This window comes from Bubalus kerabau, chromosome 9, assembly GCF_029407905.1.
Source record: "Bubalus kerabau isolate K-KA32 ecotype Philippines breed swamp buffalo chromosome 9, PCC_UOA_SB_1v2, whole genome shotgun sequence".
Classification (NCBI taxonomy): Eukaryota; Metazoa; Chordata; class Mammalia; order Artiodactyla; family Bovidae; genus Bubalus; species Bubalus kerabau.
In genome coordinates this window covers 51,085,212-51,112,225 of record NC_073632.1, presented here as the reverse complement: position 1 = coordinate 51,112,225, position 27,014 = coordinate 51,085,212, and the positions used below count along the sequence as shown (strand labels likewise).

At 44.1% G+C, this 27,014-nt stretch overlaps 1 long non-coding RNA gene across 1 annotated transcript; it reads right to left on the bottom strand.

Moving 5' to 3' along the window:
• Window positions 1-1,497: 1,497 nt before the first annotated feature.
• Window positions 1,498-27,014, bottom strand: LOC129619856 (uncharacterized). Its single transcript, XR_008698186.1, has 3 exons — window positions 26,677-27,014; window positions 3,182-3,242; window positions 1,498-1,751 (listed from the first exon to the last, which is right to left on the bottom strand). It is a non-coding gene; the product is annotated as an uncharacterized LOC129619856 (long non-coding RNA).

The following is a 27,014-nucleotide window of genomic DNA, read 5'->3' as shown; positions in this document are numbered from 1 at the left end:
ATCGTGAATGGGCTGGCCATGTGCTGTGCTGTGCCTAGCTGCTCAGTCATGTCCGACTCTTTGTGACTCCATGGACTGTAGCCTTCCAGGCTCTTCTGTCCATGGGGATTCTCTAGGCAAGAATACTGGAGTGGTTTGCCATGCCTTCCTCCAGGGGATCTTCCCAACCCAGAGATTGAACCCAGGTCTCCCTCATTGCAGGCGGATTCTTTACCATCTGAGCCAATACAGTTACCTATATTAATTCTCACAACAACTCTACAAAGTATACATCAATACTGTCACTTTGGAAATAAGAAAATTGAGATTTGAGTAATTAAAGAAACTTTGTTGTCAACTAGGAAATAATGAGATTAGAATTTGGATCTGTCTAAAGCCAAAGGCTATAACCTTTCTACCATGTTATGCTCATATAAGATGAAATGGTCTAGAAGTCAGCAGGTAGGGGTGGGTTGAGAAAAAAAGAAATTAAATGTCTCACGCATCACTCTAGTTGTGCATCCTGTACAGTTCTCCACGCCCTCCTTAAGCAGATGCCCTATGGAACAGCTTGACACAGTAATAATAAGAGCTGTTTTAGGAAAGCCCAGATTAGCTGGAGTGGGACAGGATTCCAAATAGCAGAGTAGTATTATTAAAACCCAACCTTGATAATATGTCTACATTTTCATTGGGTTCATAACTGTATACATAGAGCCTACCACCAAAAAGAGAGTCCTACCATTAGCAGATCACCCAATAACATGGGGTCTAAAGGATGGTGCCAAATCTCTCCGATCAATCCACACAGGGTCCTCCTTGGACATGTAGCCAACACCCTTCTGTCTTTCCAGTTTTTCTTCCATAACTCCACCTCTAGCATCCCTTTTTCTGCCTGACCTCAAGATCCTACCTGAGTGTCCTGGTTTCCAACCTGGGAGCCTTAGCTGATCTTAAAATCTTTGTCTCTTTCAACAGAAACAGAATCACAGACTTAGAGATCAGACTGGTGGTTGCCAAGGGAGAGGGGTTTGGTGGAGGGGTGGAGTGGGAGTTTGGGAGCAGCAGATATAAGCTTTTATATGTAGAATGGATAAACAAGGTTTTACTATTTAGAACAGAGAATTATATTCAATATCCAATGGAAAAAACATAAAAAAAGAAAGTATGTGTGTGTGTGTATATATATATATATATATATATATATATATATGAATCACTTTGCTGTGTAGCAGTTAACATTGCAAATCAACTATACTTCAATTTAAATAAATTAATTAAACAAATAAATAAATCCCTTTGTGTCATTCAGATTTTTCAAACTGAAGCATCTACAAAACAAACAAATCTTGCTTAAGTTGGCTATCTCACTCCCCTGACTTTTTTTAAGGTATAACAAATTTTTTTTAAATCTCCTTTTAAATTCTGCCAAAGATCCTACAAGGTATGAGAGGAGAAAAGGCAAGGGGTAGGGATGAAGAAACTTCCATCTTGACACAAAAATTGTTGAAAGGTCTGAATTCACTTGAATGACAAGAGTGAGCATTTTTTAAAAAGGAATGGACAGGGAGACTGGGAGCAGTATGCAGAAGGAGCCCTGGCCCAGGAGTCATGAGATTTCGGTTCTAAATACATCTTTGCCCCTAACCAGCTGTGCAACCTTGGATAAGCTGTATCAGTTTGTTTGATACCAGTTTCTTCATCTTTGAAGTGAGGGGATTGGATTGAATGATGACCAAGATTCCTTTGATCTCTACTTTTCAATGTAGCATCTAAAATAAAATGAACCAGAAAGCTGTTGTGAAATAATGTTGCATTTCACCAGAAAGTTAGACACAAACTAGGTTGAGTTAATGCATGAAAACAAGAAAGTAAAAAAACCAGTGTTTAATAATGATAACTGAATAATAATAATAAAATAAAAGACCAAGAAATTAAAGACAAAAAAATGGCTGATACTATACTGTTCTTCTTAAAAAGATTTTAATTCTCTACCAAGTGGCCATCACTATCCATAATTATCAGTTACTAGTAAAATATGTAATTGGGACAAGGCATGTTCCATTCTGTAATATATTATCATTTTAAAAATTGTTTTCTAATAAAAGTATTCAATTATAAGGTCAACCACCAACATTTTTATTCTACACAATGGTAGGTAGATCTGAAATAAAATTAGGCCAGTGTGAATAATTTCCTTCCTGGCAGGTTATGGAATTTAGTGTACATGGTATTTTCCATCTTTGAAGTTAACTTGTAATTATGTTTGTTTTATGTCAACTCATCGGCCCTCAGTGTTTCAAACTGAAAAAGAGACAAAGCTGCCTGTAGCGACCACTCCCTCTATGCCTTTACCACCAGAAGAGAGAATTGCTGGGGCACAACGGCACTGGACTCTTGGGAAGTGTGCTTTGGGGGAGGCCCACCCAACAATAATATAATGGCAAAGATAACATCCCTTTGTGTTTTAGAATCATCTGGATCAGTAGAAATGCTTCACTCAGTCTGCATGGACACCACCCCTCTCAGTCTGTAATTAAGGATGCCCTTCTGCATCTGGTCCTTGAAGACCTGACCTCTTCTGAAGGACTATCACTTGTCTTCTGGGAACCACCCTTCATCAACCCAAACCATGTGTGTAAGGGAATGCCTCAGCCAGGGGAGTGCCTTGGCCAGGAGGACCATTTTCTGTGAGGATGCTACAGTTTGAAGGTTCATCCCATTATCTTCCTTCTGTAGCTCTCTCCTAGCCTCAGGTACCAATGGCCTCTATGCCAAAAATCACATTTAAAAATAATATTTTGATCCTTTGTCCTGAACTCCCCAAGCCTGACTTATTTACCATTGAAAGAATTCACCTTCATTAAATAGCATTCATTACCTTGGAGAACCCAAGTCCCATCACTTTGTGTCCACTATGTCCCAGATGAGGGACATGAAAGGCACCAAGAAGTCTGAAGTGTCAGAATCCTTAAGTAGATCAACAGACAAATCTGAGGGAGACTGTTTCCTCCCGCTGTTCTCCACTAGTCAGTAGGACTTGTTTACTTTTACCTTCATCAAGAACAACTGTAAAACATGGCTGAAGATGTAGGTTGCAAACAGACCCAAGCCATTTGACCACTTGGAAATTATCACATCCCTGTGGTAAATATTGCTAAGTACCTGGGGTTAGAGGAGGTCCTTTCCCCCACCATCTCACCTCCAAGCAGGTCGTCATGGTGAAAGTCGTTCTTAGGCCAGTTTCTGCCACACATGCAAACCTTCATTAACACACAAATATCGAACCATGATATTATACACCTAAAACTTACATAATGTCAATTACATCTCAATTTTTCAAATTACTTTACAAATGAAGGAATAAATACTTAAATTTATTAAAAACAAAAACAACCTTCATTATCAAGCAGGCACAAAGTGAAAAAGGTGAAAGTGTTAGTCACTCAGCCGACTGTTAGTGACCCCATGGACTACAACCCACCAGACTTCTCTGTCCATGAAATTCTCCAGGCAAGAATATTGGAGTGGGTAGCTATTTTAGCTTCTCCAGGGAATCTTCCTAACCTGGGGATCAAACCCAGGTCTCCTGCATTGGCAGGCAGACTCTTTACTGTCTGAGCCACCAGGGAAGCCCAATCAGGCACAAAAATCACCATTATATCCTTCCTTTAATCTCGGTCAAGTCCCCACACTTAGATATTAACAAGCACCTTACATGAAAAGAAGCAAGCAGACATCCCAATGTTCTGACAGCTGCTCAGCTGAGCTTCTCAGGGAATCCGGCAGCAGAGCCCCCAGGCAGTGGAAGGAGGCAGAGCCAGATGGATTTCTGGACTGGAGCACTCCCCCAACATGTAAGGCCCGTGGGCTTGTCGGAAAGATACCCTCTTCCCATGGAAGGATGGTGGGACCTATTGGTCTTCTATCCAACCTCAAAGCCTGAACTCTCTTCATTTAGCCAATTAAAAAAGTCTATTTTACATCACCTAGGCTAGTTGACTCTCTGGAATAGATTTTTATAACACTATTTACTGTGCTTGCATAACCACTTCTGGATGGTGATTTCCTGATTAGTTTCCTTCACATGCTATCCATAATCCCTAGCGTGAAAATTAGAGCTAATTTATATACATGTGCATCACAGTGTTTATAATGAATTACTTTAAATTACAAAGAGATGACTTTCTGACACATCCTATCTGCAAATTGGACATCTGAAAGCCCTCCACTACTCTCATCCATCGTACTGCTGGAGAAATTATGGAAATATGCAAATAAAATAACACCATGCTTTTTGAGTTTGCATCCCAGCTCCATGTTTAGCCATTATAGAAAATGTATTTGAATGGAGTACAGAGGAAGAAAGGCACGTGAAGACACGATGGGGAAAGAAACGGCCCAGGGACCTAGGAAGTTGTTTTAGCTTAATTAAATTGTCTTAGCAAAGCAGACTTTACTACAAAGGATGGTGAGGGATGGGACAGAGGAAGGGATTGGAGAGGGGTGGGTGTGGGGTGGACAAAACAGTCTTCTCCACAGGCATCCTCTCTGCAAAAGGAGCCCAAGCCACTCCGTAGAGGAGCAATTCCCTTTCTGAGCTTTGCACGGTAGACACTGAGCATATTAATAGCAGTTTATAGAGCCACCGCTCAGGTAAAAGGAGCCATTGAGCAGATCCTTCCATCACCTGTTCATCAAGGGAACAAATCAAGTTCTTTCCCAGAGTCATTTTCCTTTCAGACAACTCAGACCATTGTTCCCTGGTGCAGGACAATGACTCACTTGATCAGTAACCTGCTGTTTTTATCAATTATAGTAATTCATGCCTCACCCTCTTCTACTCATTGCTGACATTTGTTTTGGACAATAAGTTAGTAGATTAAAAGAGTAGCATAGTTTTATTTGGCCAAACACTCAGAAACACGTTCAGTACTATTCCCTATTATCTTACTTATCAAATATCAGTCTTGTGCTTTCATGGCTGAGTAGAAAGTTGTGGAAAGGGAAGAGCAATGAAAAAAAGACCTGGGTTCTTGTCCCAGCTTTCCCACTCACTAAACGTGTGGCAGCCTAGTCTCTTCTCTGAATTGAGACCAGACGACAAGCTCCAAAGTCCTAGCGTTCTTTCCCTTAACCATTTATTGAACATCTCCTGCATGGGAAACATTGTTCTCGGTTGTGTCTAGAGGATCCAACAGTGAATGAAAAAGACAAAGTCCTTAACCTAATGGAACTGACATTTTAATGTAGGATAAAAAAGAAAATACATATGAAAACAAATATACATCATATTTTGTGATAACTACTATGGAGAGAAATGAAGCGGTATAAGGGGGACAGGGTGCTGTCTTACACCAAGTGGCAGGAGAAGGCCTCATTCGCCTTTCAGCAGCAACACTGTCTCTGTGTTTACCAGGGTGAGGAGTGTTCTAGTAGAAGGAATAGCAGGTACAAAGCCCCTGAGGTAGGAATGTGCTCAGTGTGATCAAAGAACAGCAAGGCAGTCAGTGTGGCTGCGCAGAGTGAAGAGAGGAGGGTGGTGGGAAACAGGCTGGTGATTGGAGTGAGGGGGCAGGAGGGTATGTAGGTATGTAAGGTCTTTGGCTTGTACTCTGGGAAACTTGGGCGACCTCTGGGGGACTTTTGACCTGAGAACTGTCAGGTTCTGACACATATATTGGAATAGGATCCATCTAGTCACTGACTACAGGGGTGAAAGCCCAGACACGGGCCAGAGATGGTGGTAGCCTGGGCCATGTTGGAAGCTGAAGAGGCGGTGAAAAGTGGTTAGGTTCTGGATATAGGTTGAAATGGGCCAACATTTGTAGGAGAAAGAAAAAAATCAAAGACATCACTAAGATTTTTGCAAATGGAAGAACAAGGTTTTGGGTTTTTTTTTTTCTATTTGTTGATATAAAAATGTAGAAATGAGTATGGCTTATGACCAACCTCCCACCCCACCCATACCTAAGTATGTAAAAATTTCTAGATTAATTTCAGGTGGCGCTAGGGGTAAAGAACCCACCTGCTAATGGAGGAGACATAAGAGACATGGGTTCCAATGTTCATCACAGCACTGCTTATACATGGAAGCAACCTAGATGTCCATCAGCAGATGAATGGATAAGAAAGCTGTGGTACATATACACAGTGGAGTATTACTCAGCCATTAAAAAGAATACATTTCAATCAGTTCTAATGAGGTGGATGAAACTGGAGTCTTATTATACAGAGTGAAGTAAGCCAGAAAGAAAAACACCAATACAGTATACTAATGCATATATATGGAATTTAGAAAGATGGTAACCACAGTCCCCATGGCTCTGTCTGATGATTGATTATATTGGTCTGTTTTCTCATCTCTTCTACACTGAGTTTAATGGGGATCTGGGCCTTTCATCCTTGTTCCCCAGCTGAGGTCCCAGGTACCTCTCCCAGGAACATCTGCTGGTCTTACTGCTTCCATTCAATTCTCCACTCCCCCATGCTCCCTCTTCCAGAGTCATAGTTCTAAAACACTTAATTCCCCCTTTCTTTTCTATCAAAACCTTCCGTTGCTTCTTATTGCCCAAATTCTGTAGCCCACAAGAATTCAAGGACCTCACCAACCCAACCCTACATTCTTCTTCCATGTTCTTACACCATTTTGGCCATGCAGTTCATGCCCCAGCCAGGAATTCCCCAAAGGGGTCACAAAATAGCTCTCTTCCAATTTGGCTCCTGGGGTTTCTCCTATTCTGTACGTGATACGTCACCTTCCGGGTGAAACGTTACCAGTTAATGCCCTCAGCTCCTAAGCCAGAGCCCATCCCTTCTCTGGGCCCCGGTAACTCAGGCCGGCTCTGCTCAGCTTCTCCTTGGCAGACTAAGATCCTGACTGGACACTTCAGCTGTACCAGCAGGTGGCAGCTGGGCTTGGTTGTCTGACCTTGTGCTCTGAGCCCGAGGTGAGTGCAGGGAGCTGAAGCAGCAGTGACTACCTCCCAGCGTGCGCACACACACGCACACACACCATAGACTCACAATACACCTTGACAGCCCTTCAACAAGAGTGGACCGGCTGTCCTGCGCACCAACCGGGCACCGCATTCCTCCGTGTCAGTGGGTCTCTGTCCTGAACCCCATCCAGGATGGCCAGGGCTGCCTCCTCAGTGCTCTGTTACATGCTCCAGCAATCCCTATTAGCCCCAGGGCATGCATGCCCACTGGGTCCACTGCAGGCTGCTGTCAGGGAGGAAAAATTTTCCTCTACCCTTCTAAGTTCTACTGGCTGGTCTCATCTGATATGAGACAGATAAACAGAAAGTCACATGAAATTTTAATGGCCTGCATCCATGAGGCAGACCCAGGAAAACTGAGTCATTTGCCACAATGGCTGAAGCTGTGCTTTATATACCACTCTCAGCTAAAGATTAAAGAGAAAGTTGAGGGTAGTGATTTGGGACTTCCCAGGGAGGACAATTCACCTGGAGATGGTAGAGCACACGTTTGGTAAACAGAAGTTTCCTGGGCCAGGCAGAGGCAATGGGACACAGAGAGAAATTTTAATAAACAGACTTTGCTGGATTCCTTCCTCTCTGCATACCTAGCTCATAATGCAACTATTCATATTGCTGTTGTTTAGTCACTAAGTCGTGTCTGACTCTTTGCAACCCATGGACTGTAGTCCACCAGACTCCTCTGTTCATGGGATTTCTCAGGCAGGAATGCTGGAGTGGGTTGCCATTTCCTTCTCCAGGAGATCTTCCAGACCCAGGGGTCAAACTCACACCTTATGCATTGGCAGGCAGATTCTGTACCATTGAGCTACCAGGGAAGCCCCAGTTATCTACATTACAATGTAGTTAGAGGGCCAGGTCCTTGGTCTACCTACATTCTTTTATGCAGTTAAGGGAAAGATCAAAGGTTCTTTCTGAGTCTTTTTAAAACTTTTCAGCTTGAAAAAATCTGCATACCAAAGAGACGCTTTTTGGGTGGCAAGTTGTATGTGCCCCCTACCCTCACCCCTGCGCAGCCCTCATGAATGCTCCTTGCTACAATAGTGTCTTCATCCATTCAGACTGCTGTCACAATGTACCATAGACTGGGTGGCTTATATGCAGCAGAAACATACTGCTAAACAGCAGTTCCGGCGGCTGGAAGTCCCAGCTCAGGTGCCGGAAGGACTGGGTTCTGATGCGAGCCCTCTTTTAGTTTGCAGATGGCTGTCTCCTTGCTGTGTCCTCACATGGTGGAGGGGGCCCTAATCCCATCCATGAGGGCTCTCTCCTCATGACCTAATCACTTCCCAGCGGCCTCATCTCCTAATAACTTTAGAATATCAACATATGAATTTTGGGGGGACACAAACATTCAAACCATAACAAGTGGAATCCACTTAAATCCTTCTGAAGAGGCAAAGAAGAAGCTCTAAAAAACCTCCATCTACCCTCTCACCAAATCTTGACAGGATCTGGTGATTGGTTTTCTCAGGCACCCCCTGGAGAGTGGATAAGTATGGGGATGTATACTTTCCACTCCTTCCGATGGGCCTCTCCAGACACACCTTCCCAAGCCCCAGACTGGACAGGTTAGAAGGACAGTGCAGTGTCTGCCTTTGAAGTGAGTACGGGCAAAACTGGATCTGTTCTGGGAGTTAAATAGGCCAAGTGCACACCAATCACAGCCACAAAAACATAGCCTGGTCCCTGCTGGATCATTTAGTCTTATCTTGGCTGTCCCCCCTCTGCAGTTACTCTTACTCATATACCTGCACCATCTCCTCCTCACTCTTTATTTGTGTATGGGTAATATAGGCAAGGGCCTTCCCAGGTGGTGTTAGTGGTCAAGAATCCACCTGCCAATGCAGGAGATGCAAGAGACGCAGGTTCAATCCCTGGGTCAGGAAGACCCCCTGGAGAAGGAAATGACAACGCACTCCAGTATTCTTGCCTGGGAAATCCCATGGACAGAGGAGCCTGGCTGGCTACAGACCATGGGATCGTAAAGAGTTGGACATGACTTAGTGGCGAAAAAACAACAAGTGTAGGCAAGGAAAAAGCTTTTTCCTCTATCCTCCTAGATGTCCATCTGGGGCCCTGAAAACTAGACTGATAAAAGATGGGTTAACAAGGGAAAAACAAACAGAATTCATCACCTTGTGCATCACACACAGGAGAGAGAGATTCAGTGAAGAATAACTCAAAGGGATGGTCAGAACTTGGGCTTATATAGCATCTTAACAAAGAACAATAAATTTGTAGAGAAAGACAAGAAAATAGATTTTAGGTTTCCAAGGGCAGCAAACCTGTGGGAAGGTGAATACACGGGGGAAATTAACAGAAGATATGTTGTTTTAGTAAGTCGATTCCTCTCCTGTTGTCACTGAGCTGATCTGATACGAGTCCCTGGTGGTAAAGAATCTAAGGCTGCTTTCAGGCAAATAGAAGGAGACAAGGGGCAGAGAGCTTTGTTTTAGCATCTGCTATTTCTCAATTGTCTTCAGCTCAAGATAATCCTTATGCCACAGTGGTGTACTTTGGAGTGGCGCATCCAGACTCCACTTAGGGGAAGCCCATGCCCTCCAGCTTCTTCCTGTCCGCTGGGTACTGTGCTTCTCAGAGGACCCAGGGTTCCCAGCTTCCACTGCCCTTCCCAGAAAACTGGGGCAGACGAGCTTAGCAGGCTGCCTAGGGCCGCGTTAACGACCCTCAGCCTATGGATGGACTGAGCCCCAACACACCCTGGGGAATCTCAGAGCCTCTTCTTCCTTACTTAGAAAGGCATTTCTAAAAAGAAATTATTTGGAAAGTATTGCAAAATATTCTCTGTACAAGCATGACTGAGTATTCCTGCCATGAGAGGAGCATGGGGACTTCCTGACTCCATGGGTCTGTTTGCATATTTACACCCAGTGGCCCTCAGCCTTAAGTGATAGGAGATTATTTGAGGCTTTCTGGGGATCTGGTTCCTCATAACTGGAGAAGTGCATTCTTTTTTTTAAGTTTAGGTAGATGTCTTTCTGTTAAAGAGAATGCTGAGATAACACCCCCCATTATTTACCCCCAAAGAACTCAGGACTTCCCTGGTGGCTCAGACGGTAAAATGTCTGTCTATGATGCAAGAGACCCAGGTTCGACCCCTGGGTTAGGAAGATCCCTTGGAGAAGGAAATGGCAACCCACTCCAGTACTATTGCCTGGAAAATCCCATGGACAGAAGAGTCTGGTAGCCTACAGTCCATGGGGTCGTAAAGAATCAGACACAACTGAGCAACTTCACGTTCACGTTCAAAGAGCTCATAGATGTGATAACAAAATTAGCCAGGAAGTTTCAAACTTCCCACTTTGCCCACAGCATTGTGGTAAACCTGTCTATGTACAGAGAAAAGTTCACAGAGGGGCTGATTGTGACTTCTCACCTGCACAAAGCCTCTTCAAAGCTCTGTACCCAATTTCACATTCATAATTTGTACTCTTTCTTAAATAGGGTTCCCCAAATTGTATTAACTTCAAGCCACCCAAATCCTGACTGACTCCTACTTCTACATGTTCCTTTAATGGGCATGTGTGAGAATTTCTAAAAGACCTATGTCAAGAGGGGAACTGCTGGGTTATAAGGCATCTGTGCCCTTAATTATCTACTACCAGATAATTCTCCAACCTGTTCTCCCACCAGCAGCAAGAGGAACCTCTGTACCCACACCTTGCCAATACTTGTCATTACCCAGCTTTCTAACTATGCTAGGCTAGTAGCTATATGCCTTACAGCTTAAATTCCTTTCAAATACCATGAAGTAATGATCTCTCATCATTACTTTAATTTGCATTAATTTACATTGCTCTGGTTACTTACAAGCAGTTTCTTTCATATACTTGTACAGCCTTTGGGTTTCCTCTTTTGTAAGTTGCCTATTTATATATTTAACCCATTTTTCTTTTGGTGTACTCTCTTTTCTAATGGAGTTGTGGGAGTTCTTTGTGTGTTCTAGATGTATATCCTTTGTTACTTCTAGACATCATAAACCTTATAAATCTCTTCTCCCAATCTGTCACCTATCTCTTAAATCCAATTCAACTGAGGCGCCTTGTTAAAAGAAACCCTAAATTTTGATGTAACCGGATCAATGATCTTGCCTTGTGGTTTGCACTTTCAAAATCTGATTTAAGAAGTTGTTATCCATTCCAGGTTACAACACTTTTCACCTGTTAGCTTTATAGTCTTACCTTGTGTATTTAGGTTTCTAATCCTTTGAAAATCTCCTTTGTATGTGGGGTTAGGGAGAGACCCAACTTTTTCCCATTCTTTCTTTCACTGCCTGTTTTCCCACCACTGACGAAACAATCCGTCTTTCCCTGTTGATCTGTGGTGACAACTCTGTGCTAAATGAAGTTCACGGGGTAACACAGGGCAACCAGCAGGCTCACAATTCCACTCCACTGCCACATTAACAACAACTTTGCAAGTGTTTAAATATTGGGTAGGCAACTTCCCCTTCTTTATTCTTCTGTTTCATGTTAATTTTGCTATCTGTGAAACTTATTTTTCCCTCTACACTTTAGGATATATATATCAAGTTTCGAAAAAAATTACAACTGGAATTTTTATTAGGATTGCATTGAATTCATAATTTATAAATTAGAAAATTTTTGATATCTTTTTAATTTAAGTCATGCAATCCAAGATATGTCTGAGGTAAGAGAATTGTGAGAAGAAATTAAAACAGCCATGCATGAATGTCTTTGAGCGGGCCCTGAACCCTGTTCTCACCACGCCTCCTTATTTGGGTCTAGGGAGGTGTTAGTTGCTCCGTTGTGCCCGACTCTTTGAGACCCTATGGACTGCAGCTCCTCTGTCCATGAGATTTTCCAGGCAAGTGTACTGGAGTGGGTTGCCATCTCCTTCTCCAGGGGATCTTCCCAACCAGGGATCAAACCTGGGTCTCCTGCACTGCAGGCAGATTCTTTACCAACTGAGCTACAAGGGAGGTGGGGCAATAAAAAATCCCATGTTGGTCAAGGAGGAACTGGGAGGAGAGAGAACTGTGCTTTCCCAGGTGTGGGCTGGGAGCTCTGAAAGTATACAGGAGATGGCCTGACTGGCATGGTACCAGCAGTGACTGGGTGAGGGGGCCAAGGATATGTCTCAGAGATGCCCACTCCCCATCAAGGGAAAGGGGAAGCAGCCAAGTGAGCCCAAGGGACCAAGCACAGCCAGCTTACAAACCCAAAGGAGCCTGAGATGAGGATCAGGAGAATGTGCACTTGAAGGCCTGCTGACCGGAAGCCTTGGTGGGACTGGGGAAATGAATGGTGCATGCAGTCCATGGTTATGAGGACCAGATGTGACACATTCTGGCTGAATAGATGCTATTTGGGGGGGTGGGCACAGAGGATGGCGATGATCCAGAAGCTTCCTCCCACCAATGCTAGGGGACTACGGTGCCCTCTCTCTCTCTGCATAGGAACTGGGATGGCCTCCAAGGAGAAGGAGGCAAAAAAAATCCAGAAATTGACTATTCAGAGGCATCTGAGTTTTAAAACAGAAGTTATCTTGAATTGGTAAGTTCAATTCTATAGAAATAAATGCTTGCTTTTTGTTGTTGTTGTTAAGTATCTGAGATGTCAGACTACAGTGGTTCTATAAATTTCATATCTACTCTACAACGTTTAGTTTCTACAGACTGGATTTCAGCAGTAGGAAAAAATCTGGTAAGGAGAGGCTGGGAGAATTAAATAAATGCAATATAACCATAAGGCAGGTAAAGGAATTAAGTCATAAAGAAACCAACAGCTTTGCTTTTCATCAGAATGAACAAATGGCAGGCAGCTGCATTGTTTCCAATGCTCATTCTGGCTCTGAATTTAAACAGGTACCCTGGGAAAATTCTGGAATAACCTCCTTGAGATCACAGCCCTGCTCACAGGAGCTCTGCTTGGTCTACGATGCTAAACTGCAGAGGGAGGCGCTTTCCCCCAAAGCAGCCTGTCTTCAGGGTGATGTCACTGCCCCACAGGGAGCATCCCGCACACCAGGGCTGGCTGAGTTTCCTGTCACTGCCCACTGACCCCTCTCTCAGATAGAATGTACAACCCCTTGCATGGCCAGGCCTTCTGCAGCTGATCTGGGAAGCCCTCCTTGTCCTGTGATAAGACATGGCTTTGGCTTTTCAATGTTGCTCCTTGTACGTGGATTTAAAATGTTCTCTGAAAAAAGGCAGATAGTGCTGCTAAGAAGACCCACCGGGGTCCCAGGTCTCTTTCGGTTCTGGCACTGGGGAGCTCAGAGCATGCAGGTTCCCGGTCCCTCCAGCACAAGTAGATGAAGAGCCCCCCAGCCCCAGATACAGCCCTCCATGCCCCTCATCAGCTCCAGGACCCCGGAGGAGTGGAGGAAGTCTGCTTCCCCTCTGAGGACACCCTCATCCCACAGGGTCTCTGGGCAATCAGCCGTGCCTCTGTAGTCCTTGCTGAAGTCCCCTGTCCTGTCATGGCCTCTGGCTGGGGTCTGGGCGGGTCTCTCTTCTCAGTCCAGCCTTCTCTGAACCTGCTGGCTGCAGTCAGCCTTCCTAACACTCTCTTCAAAACAAATCCAACACTGTAAAGCAATTATCCTTCAATTACCAAAAAAATGAATTGTTTTTAAAAGATGAAAAAAAAAAGCAGTCCGCCGAGCCCTGGTTTGAAGAGACTGTTGGGGAGGCTGACTGCAGCCAGCAGTTCCGAGAAGGCTGGGCTGAGAAGAGACCTGCCGCTGCTGCTCTGATGCTCCTGAACCATGGCGGACATGAAGCTTCGATAGGAGGCTCATAGCCTCCCCAGGACTCACATTGGTGGATGGGGGGAGAGCCCAAGACTTTTCAACCCTGAGGCCCCCCACATTTATTTGAGGCATCTGTTCCATACCCTGAACCCCCAGTACTCATGAAGGGCAGGAAGAAGAGACCTCAAACCTGCATCCTGTTTTGGTACAGCCTGCAAGGTAAGAATGGCTCTTACAATTCTAAATGGCTGAAAATATATCAAAATAAGAAGATTTTGTGACATATGAAAATTACATAAAATTCAAATCTTGTGACCATAAATAAAGTTTTATTGGAACACAGAAGTACCCATTGATTTACATATTGTCTGTGGCTGCTTTTGTGCTCCAAGGGGAGAGGGAAGTAGCTGTGATGGAGACCATAAGACTCGCAGAACCTAAAATATCTGGTACTTTACAGTAAACATTCGTTGAGCCTTGTCAGGCATGACTTCCCTCTCCCGATTCCTGCCAACCAGTGAAAGCTATCACTGGTCTCCAAATAGTGGGGCAAAGCAGACAGAAAAGTCCCCACCAATAGACTGATAGATACCAGAGGGGACCATGGCTTTCATCGTTGTATTAGGGATCAACACATATTCCTCCTACAGTAAATAATTTTCCATAGCTCTAGTTATAAGTTCTCCTTAGAACCTAATTTTTATTTCTTTGGGGAAAAAAGGTTACTGCTTTCTTATAATAAGTTAACTGTTCTTCAAAGTTACCATAGAGTGAATTGATAAATAACTTCCAAATAGGGAGATGATCTCAAACCAGTTCTGGTTAATTTGTAGGTGAATCAGTTGGGACCACAAACTTGGGTACTAGAAATATTGAGTACCATCCAAAATTAATTTAATTCCTCTGCATGTGTGTGTTTATACATGTCTATTTCCATGTCTGTGAGTGTTGGTTAGTTCAACAAACTAGACTGAGAATAGGATGGGAGAATTTACCTTCTTGAGGGAGATTTTAAAATCTGATTAAGGATTGATATTTTAAAAAATTAGCAGTGTGTCTCTAATCTCATGAAATAGGAAGGGCTTGGGGAAGAGGTGGGTGGGTGCTAGGAAATGTGGCATCATTTGTTCAACTTTGAGAGAGCCAAACTGAAGAAGATATTGCAACCTAAGACAGTGATTGCAGGAACCTGTTTGTTCATTGGGGCTTTCAAAAATTCTCTGATTCAGTATTCATTTCCTGAGAACCCATTATTTACTATGCATAGCATTAGGAGTAAAAAGCTACAGGCCCCCATCTTTCCACACAGGAAGAATATGGTAAAGTACACAGGAGGCAGGGTCATAAGGAGCAGATTAAGGCACGCTAGCTCAGGAGGAAAAAAAAAAATTTTTTTTTTTTTTTTTTTTTTGGCAAAACTAAATGTGGAGCATTAATGGGGTTGGTCTTTCACCAACAGCCAGGGACTGGCACCAGAGGGGGCATCCTGGCACTGGTCCTGGGAAGCTCCTCTAGTTTCAGGAGACCATGGGCTCCATGGCAGGAGTTGGAGGGTCATGCCCACTGATTAATGTAGCTCAGCCTCTGCTGGGCTTGAAACTCTTCTCTCCTCCATCACTTCTGCTTGCTCATAGCTTCAATATTTTGTAATTTGGGCTCATTATGACTCATTGTGGCCTCAATTCTTACTTTCTTATTTCTAAGCATCCTACCAAGTCTTCTTCTATTGACATTTCCCTGTTTAAATTTCCAAGAAAGAAGCGGGGATTAACCCAGCTTTCATACATGCTCGTGTGTCTGCCAGGTTATGTAATGAGTTGCTGACCAGCTTGTTGATTGGCTGCATGTTGGCTGACCAACAGTTCAGGGCTGACCACCCTGAACTGACCAGCTGCAGAGGTGGGGTCATACAGGACAAAGCTGCACAACTTAAAGATTCTTCTTTGGGTTTCCCCTTGCAGGGCTAGTGGGAATGACACATAAATGTGAATAATTTGTTTACCCCAGAGAGAGAGACATATGAAATTAACTCTATGCTAAGATAACACTATGAACCAAATACACTAGGCAAACTTGGCAGCCCAGGTAGTGGGAAAAAGAACCCCAAATTAGGTAGGATTGGGGGTGGGGGAACCTCTCTGGCAGCAGGGCTCCATGCCCCAGGGACAGCCAGGAAGGCAATAAGCAGAGGAGTTAGCAGCTTCGGCCTGTGTGTTGTATCCAAAGGGGTTCATAGTAGCCAGTCAGGCAGGATGGTATGGTTCTGGGTGATGGGTCCGCTGAGAATCAGCAAGTGATTTTATCATAACCAGGATAGGTTCTAGTCCTACAGGGAGGATCAACAAGAGTGGGACAGGATCTCCATGTTGTCTAACTTCAGAGCAAACCACTAAACCCAGTGAGGAACTGGAGTGCTAAGCAGACACCCAAGAGGCTCACTCTTCTGGAACATGCATGAGGCACGCATGTGTACATGTAGAGGAGCACACTGAAGCAACTCTGAGGATATCAGCTGCCATAACACAAAGAATCAGTAGTAACACAAATAAATTGGGACCTCCACCCATGACATGGCTTGGGCTCTTGGCCGGTGTGGAGGGGTCAGCAGGGCACCCATGTCCAGAGCTCAGAGGCTAGAGAAGGTGGGAGCAGACAGGAGTTTGTACAGAATTGGGGTAGCCATGACAGATGACTTTTCAGCTGACCTTTGTTCTAAGTATCAGAAAAAAAAGGGAGAAAGATGAAGAATCTTCCATGGTCAGTAGAACCAAAAGATTCTGAGGGCCCATCTGATATCCTCCCCTGGGCTCAAAATTGCCTACTCATCTAAGGAGATCATAAGGGAAATCAGAAGGTAAATTACTCCCAGTTACAACCTCCAGACCGAGGTCCACCCAGGGAAGCCAGCGAGTAGACCAAATCGCCCTAAGTATTGGCAGGCACACTAAGACTAGTGAGGAGGAGAGGGGGCCCTGCTACTCTTCTCTTCAAAGAGCAGGGTCTCAGGGGCCTTTTTAATTGCTCTTTAAAAGTCTCAGCTGCTTCTGCTGCATCCATTAGTTCCCCATAAAAACATACTCAGGTGGTTGCCCCAAGAGTTTTAACTATCTTTATCTGGAATCAACAGCAAAAGCTTGGCTAATTAGCAAAATGAATAACAGCAATGGCTTCTGTTGGCAAAAATAGTGATCTGTTAATTAACATGAAGGCAAGGTGCTCAGTCGTGTCCAACTCTTTGCGATCCCATGGACTGTAGCCCACCAGGCTCCTCCATCCATGGGATTCTCCAGGCAAGAGTACTGGAGTGGGGTGCCATTTCCTTCTCCAATTAACATAAAGGATATTATAAATGGGGTTTTACTGTTGAATCTTACTGGTGTTCAAGACATGAGCTTTGGCTAAAACATCAGGGATATATTCTCTACTACATAGCTGAGAATAAGATTCTAGCCAGACCTTCAACACTCACCTTTCAGAATGGCATCAGAGGCATGATTTGGAACTTGTCCCGTGCTCATTCACAATCTCAGAAAATTCTGCTTGTCTGATGCTAACTAAAATCCAGTCTTTAGAATATTGTCCTGTCACTCTCAAGAGAACTTTTCATGTAAAGTGTGGACAGAGCACCTAAAAGGTCCGGCAGCTGCAACTTCTCTGCTTACAGAACCAGCTGTTTGAACATTTTTAGATCTTCTTACTTGGAGAAGGCAATGGCACCCCACTCCAGTACTCTTGCCTGGAAAATCCCATGGACAGAGGAGCCTGGTAGGCTGCAGTCCGTGGGGTCGCTAGGAGTCCGGACACGACTGAGCGGCTTCACTTTCACTTTTCACTTTCATGCATTGGAGAAGGAAATGGCAACCCACTCCAGTGTTCTTGCCTGGAGAATCCCAGGGACGAGGAAGCCTGGTGGGCTGCCATCTATGGGGTCACACAGAGTCAGACATGACTAAAGCGACTTAGCAGCAGCAGCAGATCTTCTTACTAATGAATACATATGTGTCATAGCGCTTGGTCTGAGACCTTTCATTATTACATCTAGGTGGGGCTGTGGAGAGATGGGGTTAATCAGATCCCACCACGCCTTGGCTAGGAATAGGCTACCTCAGTGAAGCAGAAGTGGGATATTCTCTGTGCTGTATTCATCCATTCAGCAAATATTACCGGCATGACTTCTGTTTGCCAGTAATATTTGTGCTTGATACTGAGGGTACAATGTTGCATGGGGCGGACATGATCCCCTCCCTCAAGTAGCTCTCAGTCCAGGAGGCAAGTGATCAAGCAAATAGCAACAATGAGTGGTGAGTATTATGGCAGGGGATGTACAGAGGTGTGGGGACATGGAGCAGAGAGAATATACAAACTGGGAAGTTATTGCAGTTCCTTCTTTTTTCTGGAAAAATTCAAGTACTAGAATTGACCCAATAGGGCACTGGACAAACGCCCAAGGGCAATGATAAATCCTGACTCTGTTACACAGTTTGCAGTTCAAGGACATTTTTGAGTTCCTGTGGTCATTCTCCTCCCATCCGTTTGAGCCCACGTGGACACCTGTCTCCCTCCTATTTTTATTCCAGAGGCCACTAGGTTCAAATCCACATGATGCAGTTGGCAGATTTCATCCCCAGAGACCGCAGCACGAAGAGGCTCAGTGACTTGCCCAAGGGCATGTACTGAGTCAAGTGTAGAATTGGGAACAAAACTCAGTCACCTGATGCCAGGGTCAGCTTCCTTTCCCTTGACACATCACCTAACAGGGAAAATAATCTTCTGAAGTATCAAATAGCATTGGTCTTTTGATGAGTGAGCAAGCTGATGAGCAAATAATGAGAAAAGTGGGTATTGAATTTCCTTTGACATAACCCCTTTGGAAAAGGCAGCAATAGATGCGAGAAGAGTGTGACTTATACACGAAAGCAGAAATATTTTAAAATAGCCCCAGACGGCTGATTAACAGTCACAAGGATTAGCTGTGAGTGTCCGTGCAAAGAAGAGTGGAGAGGAAGGACGAAACATGTAAGACACTAGAGTTCTCATGCAGGCAAGAGAACCGCTCAGGAGTTACAGTGTTTGCTTAGAGACTGAGGGAGCCTTTCTCAACTTCTTAGTTAAGAAACGAGAGAGGAGACATACACTTGAAACACAGATCACTTAAAGCAGCTTTGCTTTTATTTCTTTTTCCTTGGGGGATTGATCTAAGAAAACAGTGCTACAATTTATGTAGAAGAGTGTTTTGCCTATGTTCTCTTCTAGCAACTTAATGTTGTCATGTCTTACATTTAGGTCATTAAACCATTTGGAGTTTACTTTTGTATATGGTGTGAGGAAATGTTCTAATTTCATTGGTTTACATGTAGCTGTTCAGCTTTCCTGGTACCATTTGTTGAAGGGCTGTTTTTTCTTTTTCCATTGTATGTTCTTGCCACCTTATTGTAGATTAACTGACCATAAGAAATAAAAGCAAAATTAACCGAATAGATCCTAATCAAACTTAAAAGTATTTGCACAGCAAAAATAACCATCAACAAAACAAAAAGACAACCCATGGAATGTAAGAAAATATTTGCAAATGATGCGACCATCAGGGGATTAATATCCAAAAAATACAAACAGCTCATACAACTCAATATCAAGAAAACAAACAACCCGATAAAAAAATGGGCAGAAGACCTGAATAGACATTTTTCCAAAGAAGACATAAAGATGGCTAATAGGTACATGAAAAGATGCTCAACATCACTAATTATTAGAGAATTGTAAATCAAAATCATAATGAGGTATCATCTCACTCCAGTCAGAATGGCCATCATCAAAAACTCTATAAATAGTAAATGCTAAAGAGGATATGGAGAAAAGGCAACCTTTGTACAGTGTTGGTAGAAATGTAAAGTGGTGAAATCACTGTGTAAAATAGTATGGAGGTTCCTCAAAAAGCTAGAAATAAGAACTACCCCATCAATCCCACTCCTGAGTATATTGTCAAAGAGAACAAAAACACTAATTCAAAAAGATACATGTCCCCCAATACCCATAGCAGCATTATTTACAATAACCAAGACATGAAAGCAACTCAAGTGCTCATCAACAGACAACTGGCTTAAGAATATATAAGTATATACACACAAAGTATGCACTAAGTATACACATATACGTATATTCCATTGTGTATATATGTATACACACACTCACATTCGAATATTACTCAGCCATAAAAATTGAAATACTGCCATTTGCAGCAACATAGATCTAGAGAATATTATGTTTAGTGAAATAAATCAGAGAAACATGAATACTGCTGCTGCTGCTGCTGCTGCTAAGTCGCTTCAGTTGTGTCCGACTCTGTGCGACCCCATAGACGGCAGCCCACCAGGCTTCCCGTCCCTGGGATTCTCCAGGCAAGAACACTGGAGTGGGTTGCCATTTCCTTCTCCAATGCGGGAAAATGAAAAGTGAAAGTGAAGTCGCTCAGTCGTGTCCGACTCTAGGAACCCCATGGACTGCAGCCTACCAGGCTCCTCTGTCCATGGGATTTTCCAGGCAAAAGTACTGGAGTGGGGTGCCAAATAAAAGATGAATATATATACAAAAAAACAGAAACAGACTCACAGAGATAGAAAACAAACATGGTTATCAAAGGGGAGAGACAGGGAGGGACAAATCAGGAGTATGAAATTAATAGTTAAAAACTACTATACATAAAATAGAGAAGCAACAGGATTTACTCTATAGCACAGAGAATTATACCCAATATCTTATAATAAACTATAATGAAATATAATCTACAAAAAAACTGAATCACTATGTTGTATAACTAAAACTAACACAATATTGTAAATTAACTGTACTTCAGTTAAAATATTTTTTATTTTATTTTATTTTTTTTAAACTGAATTACTATGTTGTATAACTAAAACACAATATTGTAAATTAACTATACTTCAGTTTAAAATTTTTTAAACGCATCAAACTTTACACTTAGAATGGGTGAATTTATTGTATAGAAATTATACCTCAATAAAGCTGGTTTTAAGAAAAATCAATGTATCCCCCTAGAAGGGCATGATACTTGGAACAGTACCTGACACATAGTAAGTGCCTACAATGTCACTGTTAAATGAATGGATGGATGAATGAATGAATATTATTCCCTTTCCCTAGTGTTTTATACAATTGGGATAACATTTTTAAATTGATGTGTAAAAAAAGTGTTATGACTTGCCCTGACATCCCATGAACGGGATTCAAGTTTCTCTCAATGACACATGTAAACATAAGACCTGTGTATGTGCTTTGGAGAAAAATGGTTCTGGAAGAACTCAGGAGAAGAAGGCATCACAGTGCACAAGCAGCAGTTTCTGCTCACCTTACGTATGGAGAGTGAGAAAAAAAAGCTGCTGAGTACAGGGGCGGGGTTGCAGGGGAGAGTGGGATGGGTGGGAGGGGGTGGTTACCGGCAGGTCTAAGTCCTGCCTGCTGAAAGTGTCCTTCCCGGAGCCCCAGGCTGACCTGGCCTCTGAAGGCACCGACAACACTTGCTTCCATTCCTTAGCTGCAAACACCATCTTTATTCCCACAGACCAAGCGGCTCAGGAGAAGCGGGCAGGAACTACTGTCCAGGCCACCACGTAAACGCCCAGACTCACTGCAGAGACTAGACATGCCCTGGCCTGAGACCCCCTTGACCTCAGGGGGTATGGCTTTTCCTTGGTTCACAGTGACCTAGACCCAGAGTTAACCCTTGCTTAGTTGTCCAAAGTTAGGAGCCCCTTTTCTTTAGAGAGACCTGCACTTAAAATCCCTACCAAGAACAAAAGAAAATTTAGAGCTGGAAACAATCAGCTTGCTCATTGCTTCATTTTCTGATGAATAAACTGAGGTCTTGGCTGGACCCTGACCAGACAGCTAGGCTAGATCTTTGTTTCCAGACATAAGGACCAGCCACCAGCAGCCTCTTCAGATTCCCAGGTCGATTTGTCCATCTCAAAGTGCTGCAGTGGCACCGTGCTGCTTCTCTATGACTCAGCAGGAATTAACCCAGTTTGCTTCTCTGGTTTTAAAGAGTACTTGGTTCATCAAAATAATGGATCTCAGAAATCAAATTTTCTTTCAGATTTTATCATTGAATGAATGAAGAGAACAAAAAGAGAAAAACAAATGGACTAATTTTCTGATCATACAACTCCCTTGGCTGGGGGACGAGAGACTCCCCACCTGTCTTCAAATTTATCATCTCCCTGGGAGGGTGCCCACTTCTCTCGCACCTGTCCAAGCACACACAGACTACATCAGGTTCACTCTCTGTATCATTCAACACCTCCTCTTTCCCTCTCACACACCTGGTGGAGACTGTTGAATGAATAAACAGACAAGCTCATTGGAAAGTAGGTGGCATGGAATCCAGAACACATTTTCCAAAGGAAATGACGTCATGGGGGGGTTTGGGTTTCCTGAGCCTGCCCACAGAGCTGAATTAATCTATCACCCCACTGAAAGGCTATACATTCTAGTAGGAAATAAGGGGGAAAGAAGTACAGTTACCATACTCATCATAAAATAAACAAAAAGACCTGAACAAGAAATGTTTGCTGTGGGCAGATCTTATCCACACTGCACAGTGCCACTCAGAAGATGAAGGAGGGCTGTCTCTCTTTCTGAAATGAGGGATTATGCCTCGAAATTAGTGACTTCCTTTGCTAGCAGCCGAATCTCTCTCTGACAGCTGCTCGGATCAGCCAGGCATACATTACTTTCATCTTTAATAAACAGCCACTCTGAAGTCAGTGGCTGGTCTCCATGACAACCAGATCAAGTTTTTCCACTGATGCTGGGGGCAGAAAGGAAGAAGGAATAGATCACTTTTTGCTGAGGCGCTGCACTCTGAGAGGGCAGAGGAAGGAGGGTGTGGGGTACATGTACCCCCACATGGACCTCCACATCTTTGTGTGTCCCAGGGGAATGGGAAGTGACTGTACCTTTTTACCGCATGCGGAGGAAGAGGAGTCCTAACCAGCAATATAAGACACATGGGAAAGTGTTCCTTTGGAGAGCATAGCATACATCAAAGCCTGAACTGCCAAGCACCTAAATGCAATTCGATCTGACTGAATTCGAATTTGCTGTGTGTGCCTGGCCCTCTGCTACATCCTGCAGCGGTTACTCACAGTAGAGGCTTTACAAAAAGTGAGGAGAGGCACCATCAACTATGGTGAGGGGTGAGAGGTGGGTGGGGCACGTTCCCAGAGAAGGCTCAGCCCCTGCCCATCCCAGCCCAGGATGGCTGCAGCTTACAGTACCTACCCGCCCCCCCACCCACACCCCCCTGCCATCAAGCTTAGCCTTACCTAGTCCTAGAACTCTAGCCAGGATGACTGGCAGCTGGTCAGGCTGGAATGAACAGTTTGTTGATGGTTCACTGAGGCAGCATCCATGGATCTTTATGACCTGGGGCCACAGAATTTCCATCTTCTCTGAGTTCTCCCTGGTGGGTCCATTTGGTCTGCATGACTAGGATCTGAATCACCTTGCTAACCCAGGCTGAAGCCCTGACACTCTTGCCTGGCGCTAGCCTGCCTCTTCCCTCAGGCACCAGACTCATCACTCCATATCCCCTGGTGGGGTTCTGCTCTAGGTGAGCTGGTTACCTGGAGCCACACTGATGAGACTTCTCCCTTAACTTCAGCTGTCTGTGTCTCTGCCCCAGGAGGGGACTGGACCCTCAGTTACTGATGGATGCTTACAGGAACTAAGCTGAATCTGCCATGGGCCCCTGGAACTGGACCCTGGCTACTAGCTCTCATTTTAACACCCCAAGATCAGTTTCCAGTCCCAAATTCTTCCTTTTCTCCACAAACCAGGTGCTGTGCTTAGTCACTCAGTGGTGTTCAACTCTTTGTGACCCCATGGACTGCAGCCCTCCAGGCTTCTCTATCCATGGGGATTCTCCAGGCGAGAATACTGGAGTGGGTTGCCATGCCCCCCTCCAGGGGGTCTTCCCAACCCAGGGATCCTTCATTGCAGGCAAATTCTTTACTGTCTGAGCCACCAGGGAAGCCCAAGAATACTGGAATGGGTAGCCTACCCCTTCCCCCCGGGGATCTTCCCGACCCAGAAATCGAACCAGGGTCTCCTGCCTTGCAGGCAGATTCTTTCCCTGCTGAATTACCAGGGAAGCCCCCACAAACCAGAGCTGCTGCCTAATATCAGAGAGCCTCATTTCTGAGCCTGAGTGGGCTGTAATGAAGGTGGTTTTTGAGATGAGTCTTGAAGGCCAGCCAGGACTCAGATGGTAGGAGAGAGGACTTTCTGTTAGGACAAGGGTCCTTGATGAGAGTCGGAGGATGAGGATGTATAACTTCAGTGAGGCAATCCCAACTTCCTGCCGGCTCAGCAGGGAAGGATGCAGGCAGTCAAGGGATCAAGTCCCACAGGGCATCCATTTTGGGAGTTTTCTCACAATATTCTCCTGGTGTTGGGTGAGTACAGTCCCTATCTTCCCAGGATTCTTAAAGTGAAACTAGATAGCCAGATTCTGTGACCAGGATTGTAACTAAAATTTACTAAACACATTTACACATTATTTCACACTATTCATTCACAAAATAGATGGGGCTGGAGGAACAAGCGGGGGCAGGTCATGAAAGGTTCTTGTAAGCCGCATTGAGGACTTGGACTTTTTAAAGAGATAATGCCAAGCTATAAAATAATTTTAATTTGGAGGTTAATGTGATCAGATGAGGTTTTACGTTGTAGGCACAGTGGAGGGAGGGGCGAGCTAAGAGCCTAAGAGGAAGGAGCCAGGACGCCACTTGCCTCTCCAGCTGCTCCCCGAGGGACAAGAAGACTCACAGGCTGCAGGTGCCAAGGCTACAGTGGCCCTGGCTTTAGGGTCTGGTCCACTGACACCATCTGCATTTTCACGGCACTCTTTGCTGGGTCCCCTGCCCCCTCCTCACCCCTGCTGTGTCTTCTGTCTGTTCCCCTCGGTGTTGCCCTGCACTCACTTTCCCGGTGCTTTTCCACTCCCACCCTCACTTTAGCACCCGCTATCATGGCCTCGCTTTTTCCTGCTTTCTGTTCCTGTTTGCCAAGTGGAGGGAAAGCTGCCCAAGAGACCCACCCTCTCCACCAGCTTTAGAGGAAAAGACTGGCCCCAGGAGACAAACACTTCCCTTCGGCTGTTGGAAACAAGCAGGCTGGTTTTTCCATCACAGAAGCAGAATGCCAAAGGCTGTTGATTACACCAGTGGGTCAGCAGAAATGTCTATCAGGAGCTTATTGCTCATTTCTACCCATTCAGAGTGGAATATTCTGGGAGCTTCCTTTGACCCTCCCTTGACCTGAAATACCTCCTCTACTGATGCCCGAAAGCCCACCATTGAACCAGTCATTCCTGTGTGTTAATCATTACTTTTTCCCAATGGCTTTTCTTTGAACATATAAATCCTCCTGGAAGGGGAAACACTTTAGCTTCCTAATGCCTTGATGTAACAAAGCACAGAGGGGAAAAATACAAAAGGTTTCCAGTCCCTCATGAACATCATCTATGGGACTGGTGATAAATCTAATTTGACTGGATGTAGAATTAACAAGACACTTAAATTATAGAACTGTTGATATCCATATAATCATTTTCTTCTTTTACCTTTTCTTTTTATCCTCTTCACTAAAGTATAACACACACAATAAAGTATACAAGTCTTAAGTGTACAGCTTAGTGAATTTTTCACATGTATACACCCATGTAACTATCACCTAGATTAAATATATTCCAGTACTCTAGAAGACTCTCTGTGCTTCTTCCTAGTTAATAGTCCTGCAAAGATAGTCACCATTCTGACTTCTATTATCATAGGTTAGTTCTGCCTGTCCTCAAGCTTTCTGCGAATGGAGTCATGTGGATTCCTAGCCTTTCGCTCAATACAATTTATACACACTGTTATATGTATGAGTCATCTGTCTTTTCCATTGGTGTTCAGTATTCCATTGTATGAATATACTACAATTTCTTATTTTTCTGTTGATGAACACTTAGGGGGTATTTCTAGGGTTTGGGCTATTATGAATAAAGCAGCTGCGAACATTCTTATACAAGTTTTTGTTGTGAACACATGCACTAATTTTTCTTTGATATATATCTAGAGGTGGGATGTTAGGTTAAAGACTAGGCATATATTTAACTTTATTAGAAACTGTCAACAAATTTCCAAAGTGACTGTGTCATTTTGCATTCTCACCAGCAAGTGTATGAGAGCTGCAGTTGCTTGCCTCCTTGTGAACACTGTATGGTCGGTCTTTTTAATTTTAGCTACTCTGGTGGAGAAACATTTATGATATGTTTGCCTGAGAGAGGTGGGTTCCTGAGCTGAGAGTTCCGAGCAGAAAAATGGAGCCCTCATATCAGTGACAACTATGGGAGTGGAGTCCTGATGAGTTTCTGTGTTTGTTTTAATAATAAAGAACCATAAGGGTGAGGCTTCCTGGGTAGGTCAGTTGGTAAAGAATCCTCCTGCAATGCAGGAGACTCTGGTTCAACTCCTGGATTGGGAAGATCCCCTGGAGGAGGGCAAGGCTACCCACTCTAGTATCTTGCCTTGAGAATCTCATGGACAGAGGAGCCTGGCAGGCTATAGTCCACAGAGTCTCAAAGAGTCGGACACGACTGGGTGACTAAGCACAGTACATAAGGGTGAGAAAACCAGAGGAATATTGTCTATTAGTACCAGCTTTAAAAAGCCAAACTTGGAGGCTGTGTCACCAGTAGAGGAAAGAGCTAGTTAAGCCTAATTCTAGGAGAACATTCCAGACAGGATAGATTTGAAGATAACACTACAGACCCACCTGTGATGGTCCAGCCAGAAAGTGATCTTGTACCAGAATTCTCGGCTGCAAGCAATGGAAACCAGCTCAGGCTAAGATAGCCAAGAGGGAATGTATTAAAAGCTATCTGGGTACTCACATGACGGATAGGAGCATCAAGGGCCAGGCCTAGAGATGGGCAGGAATCAAGGAGATTCTAAGACGTCAGGAGCAGACAATTCAGTCTATTCAGCATGGCTTCCCGCTAACTGTTCTGAGATCCTTGCGTCAGTTGTTCAAGGTTAAAGTTTCAGAAGAGCTTATCAGATAGGTTGTGCTTAGACCACAGGTCCACCCTCAGGGCTGAGAGAGGCAGAATCAGTTCTCTTTAAGAGCTTCCATGGTTCTGAGCAGACACCTGGGTTTATATCCCACTACAACTAAATATGTGGGGAAGAGGTAATTCCCTAAAAGAAATCAGACACCAACAGGAAGGGG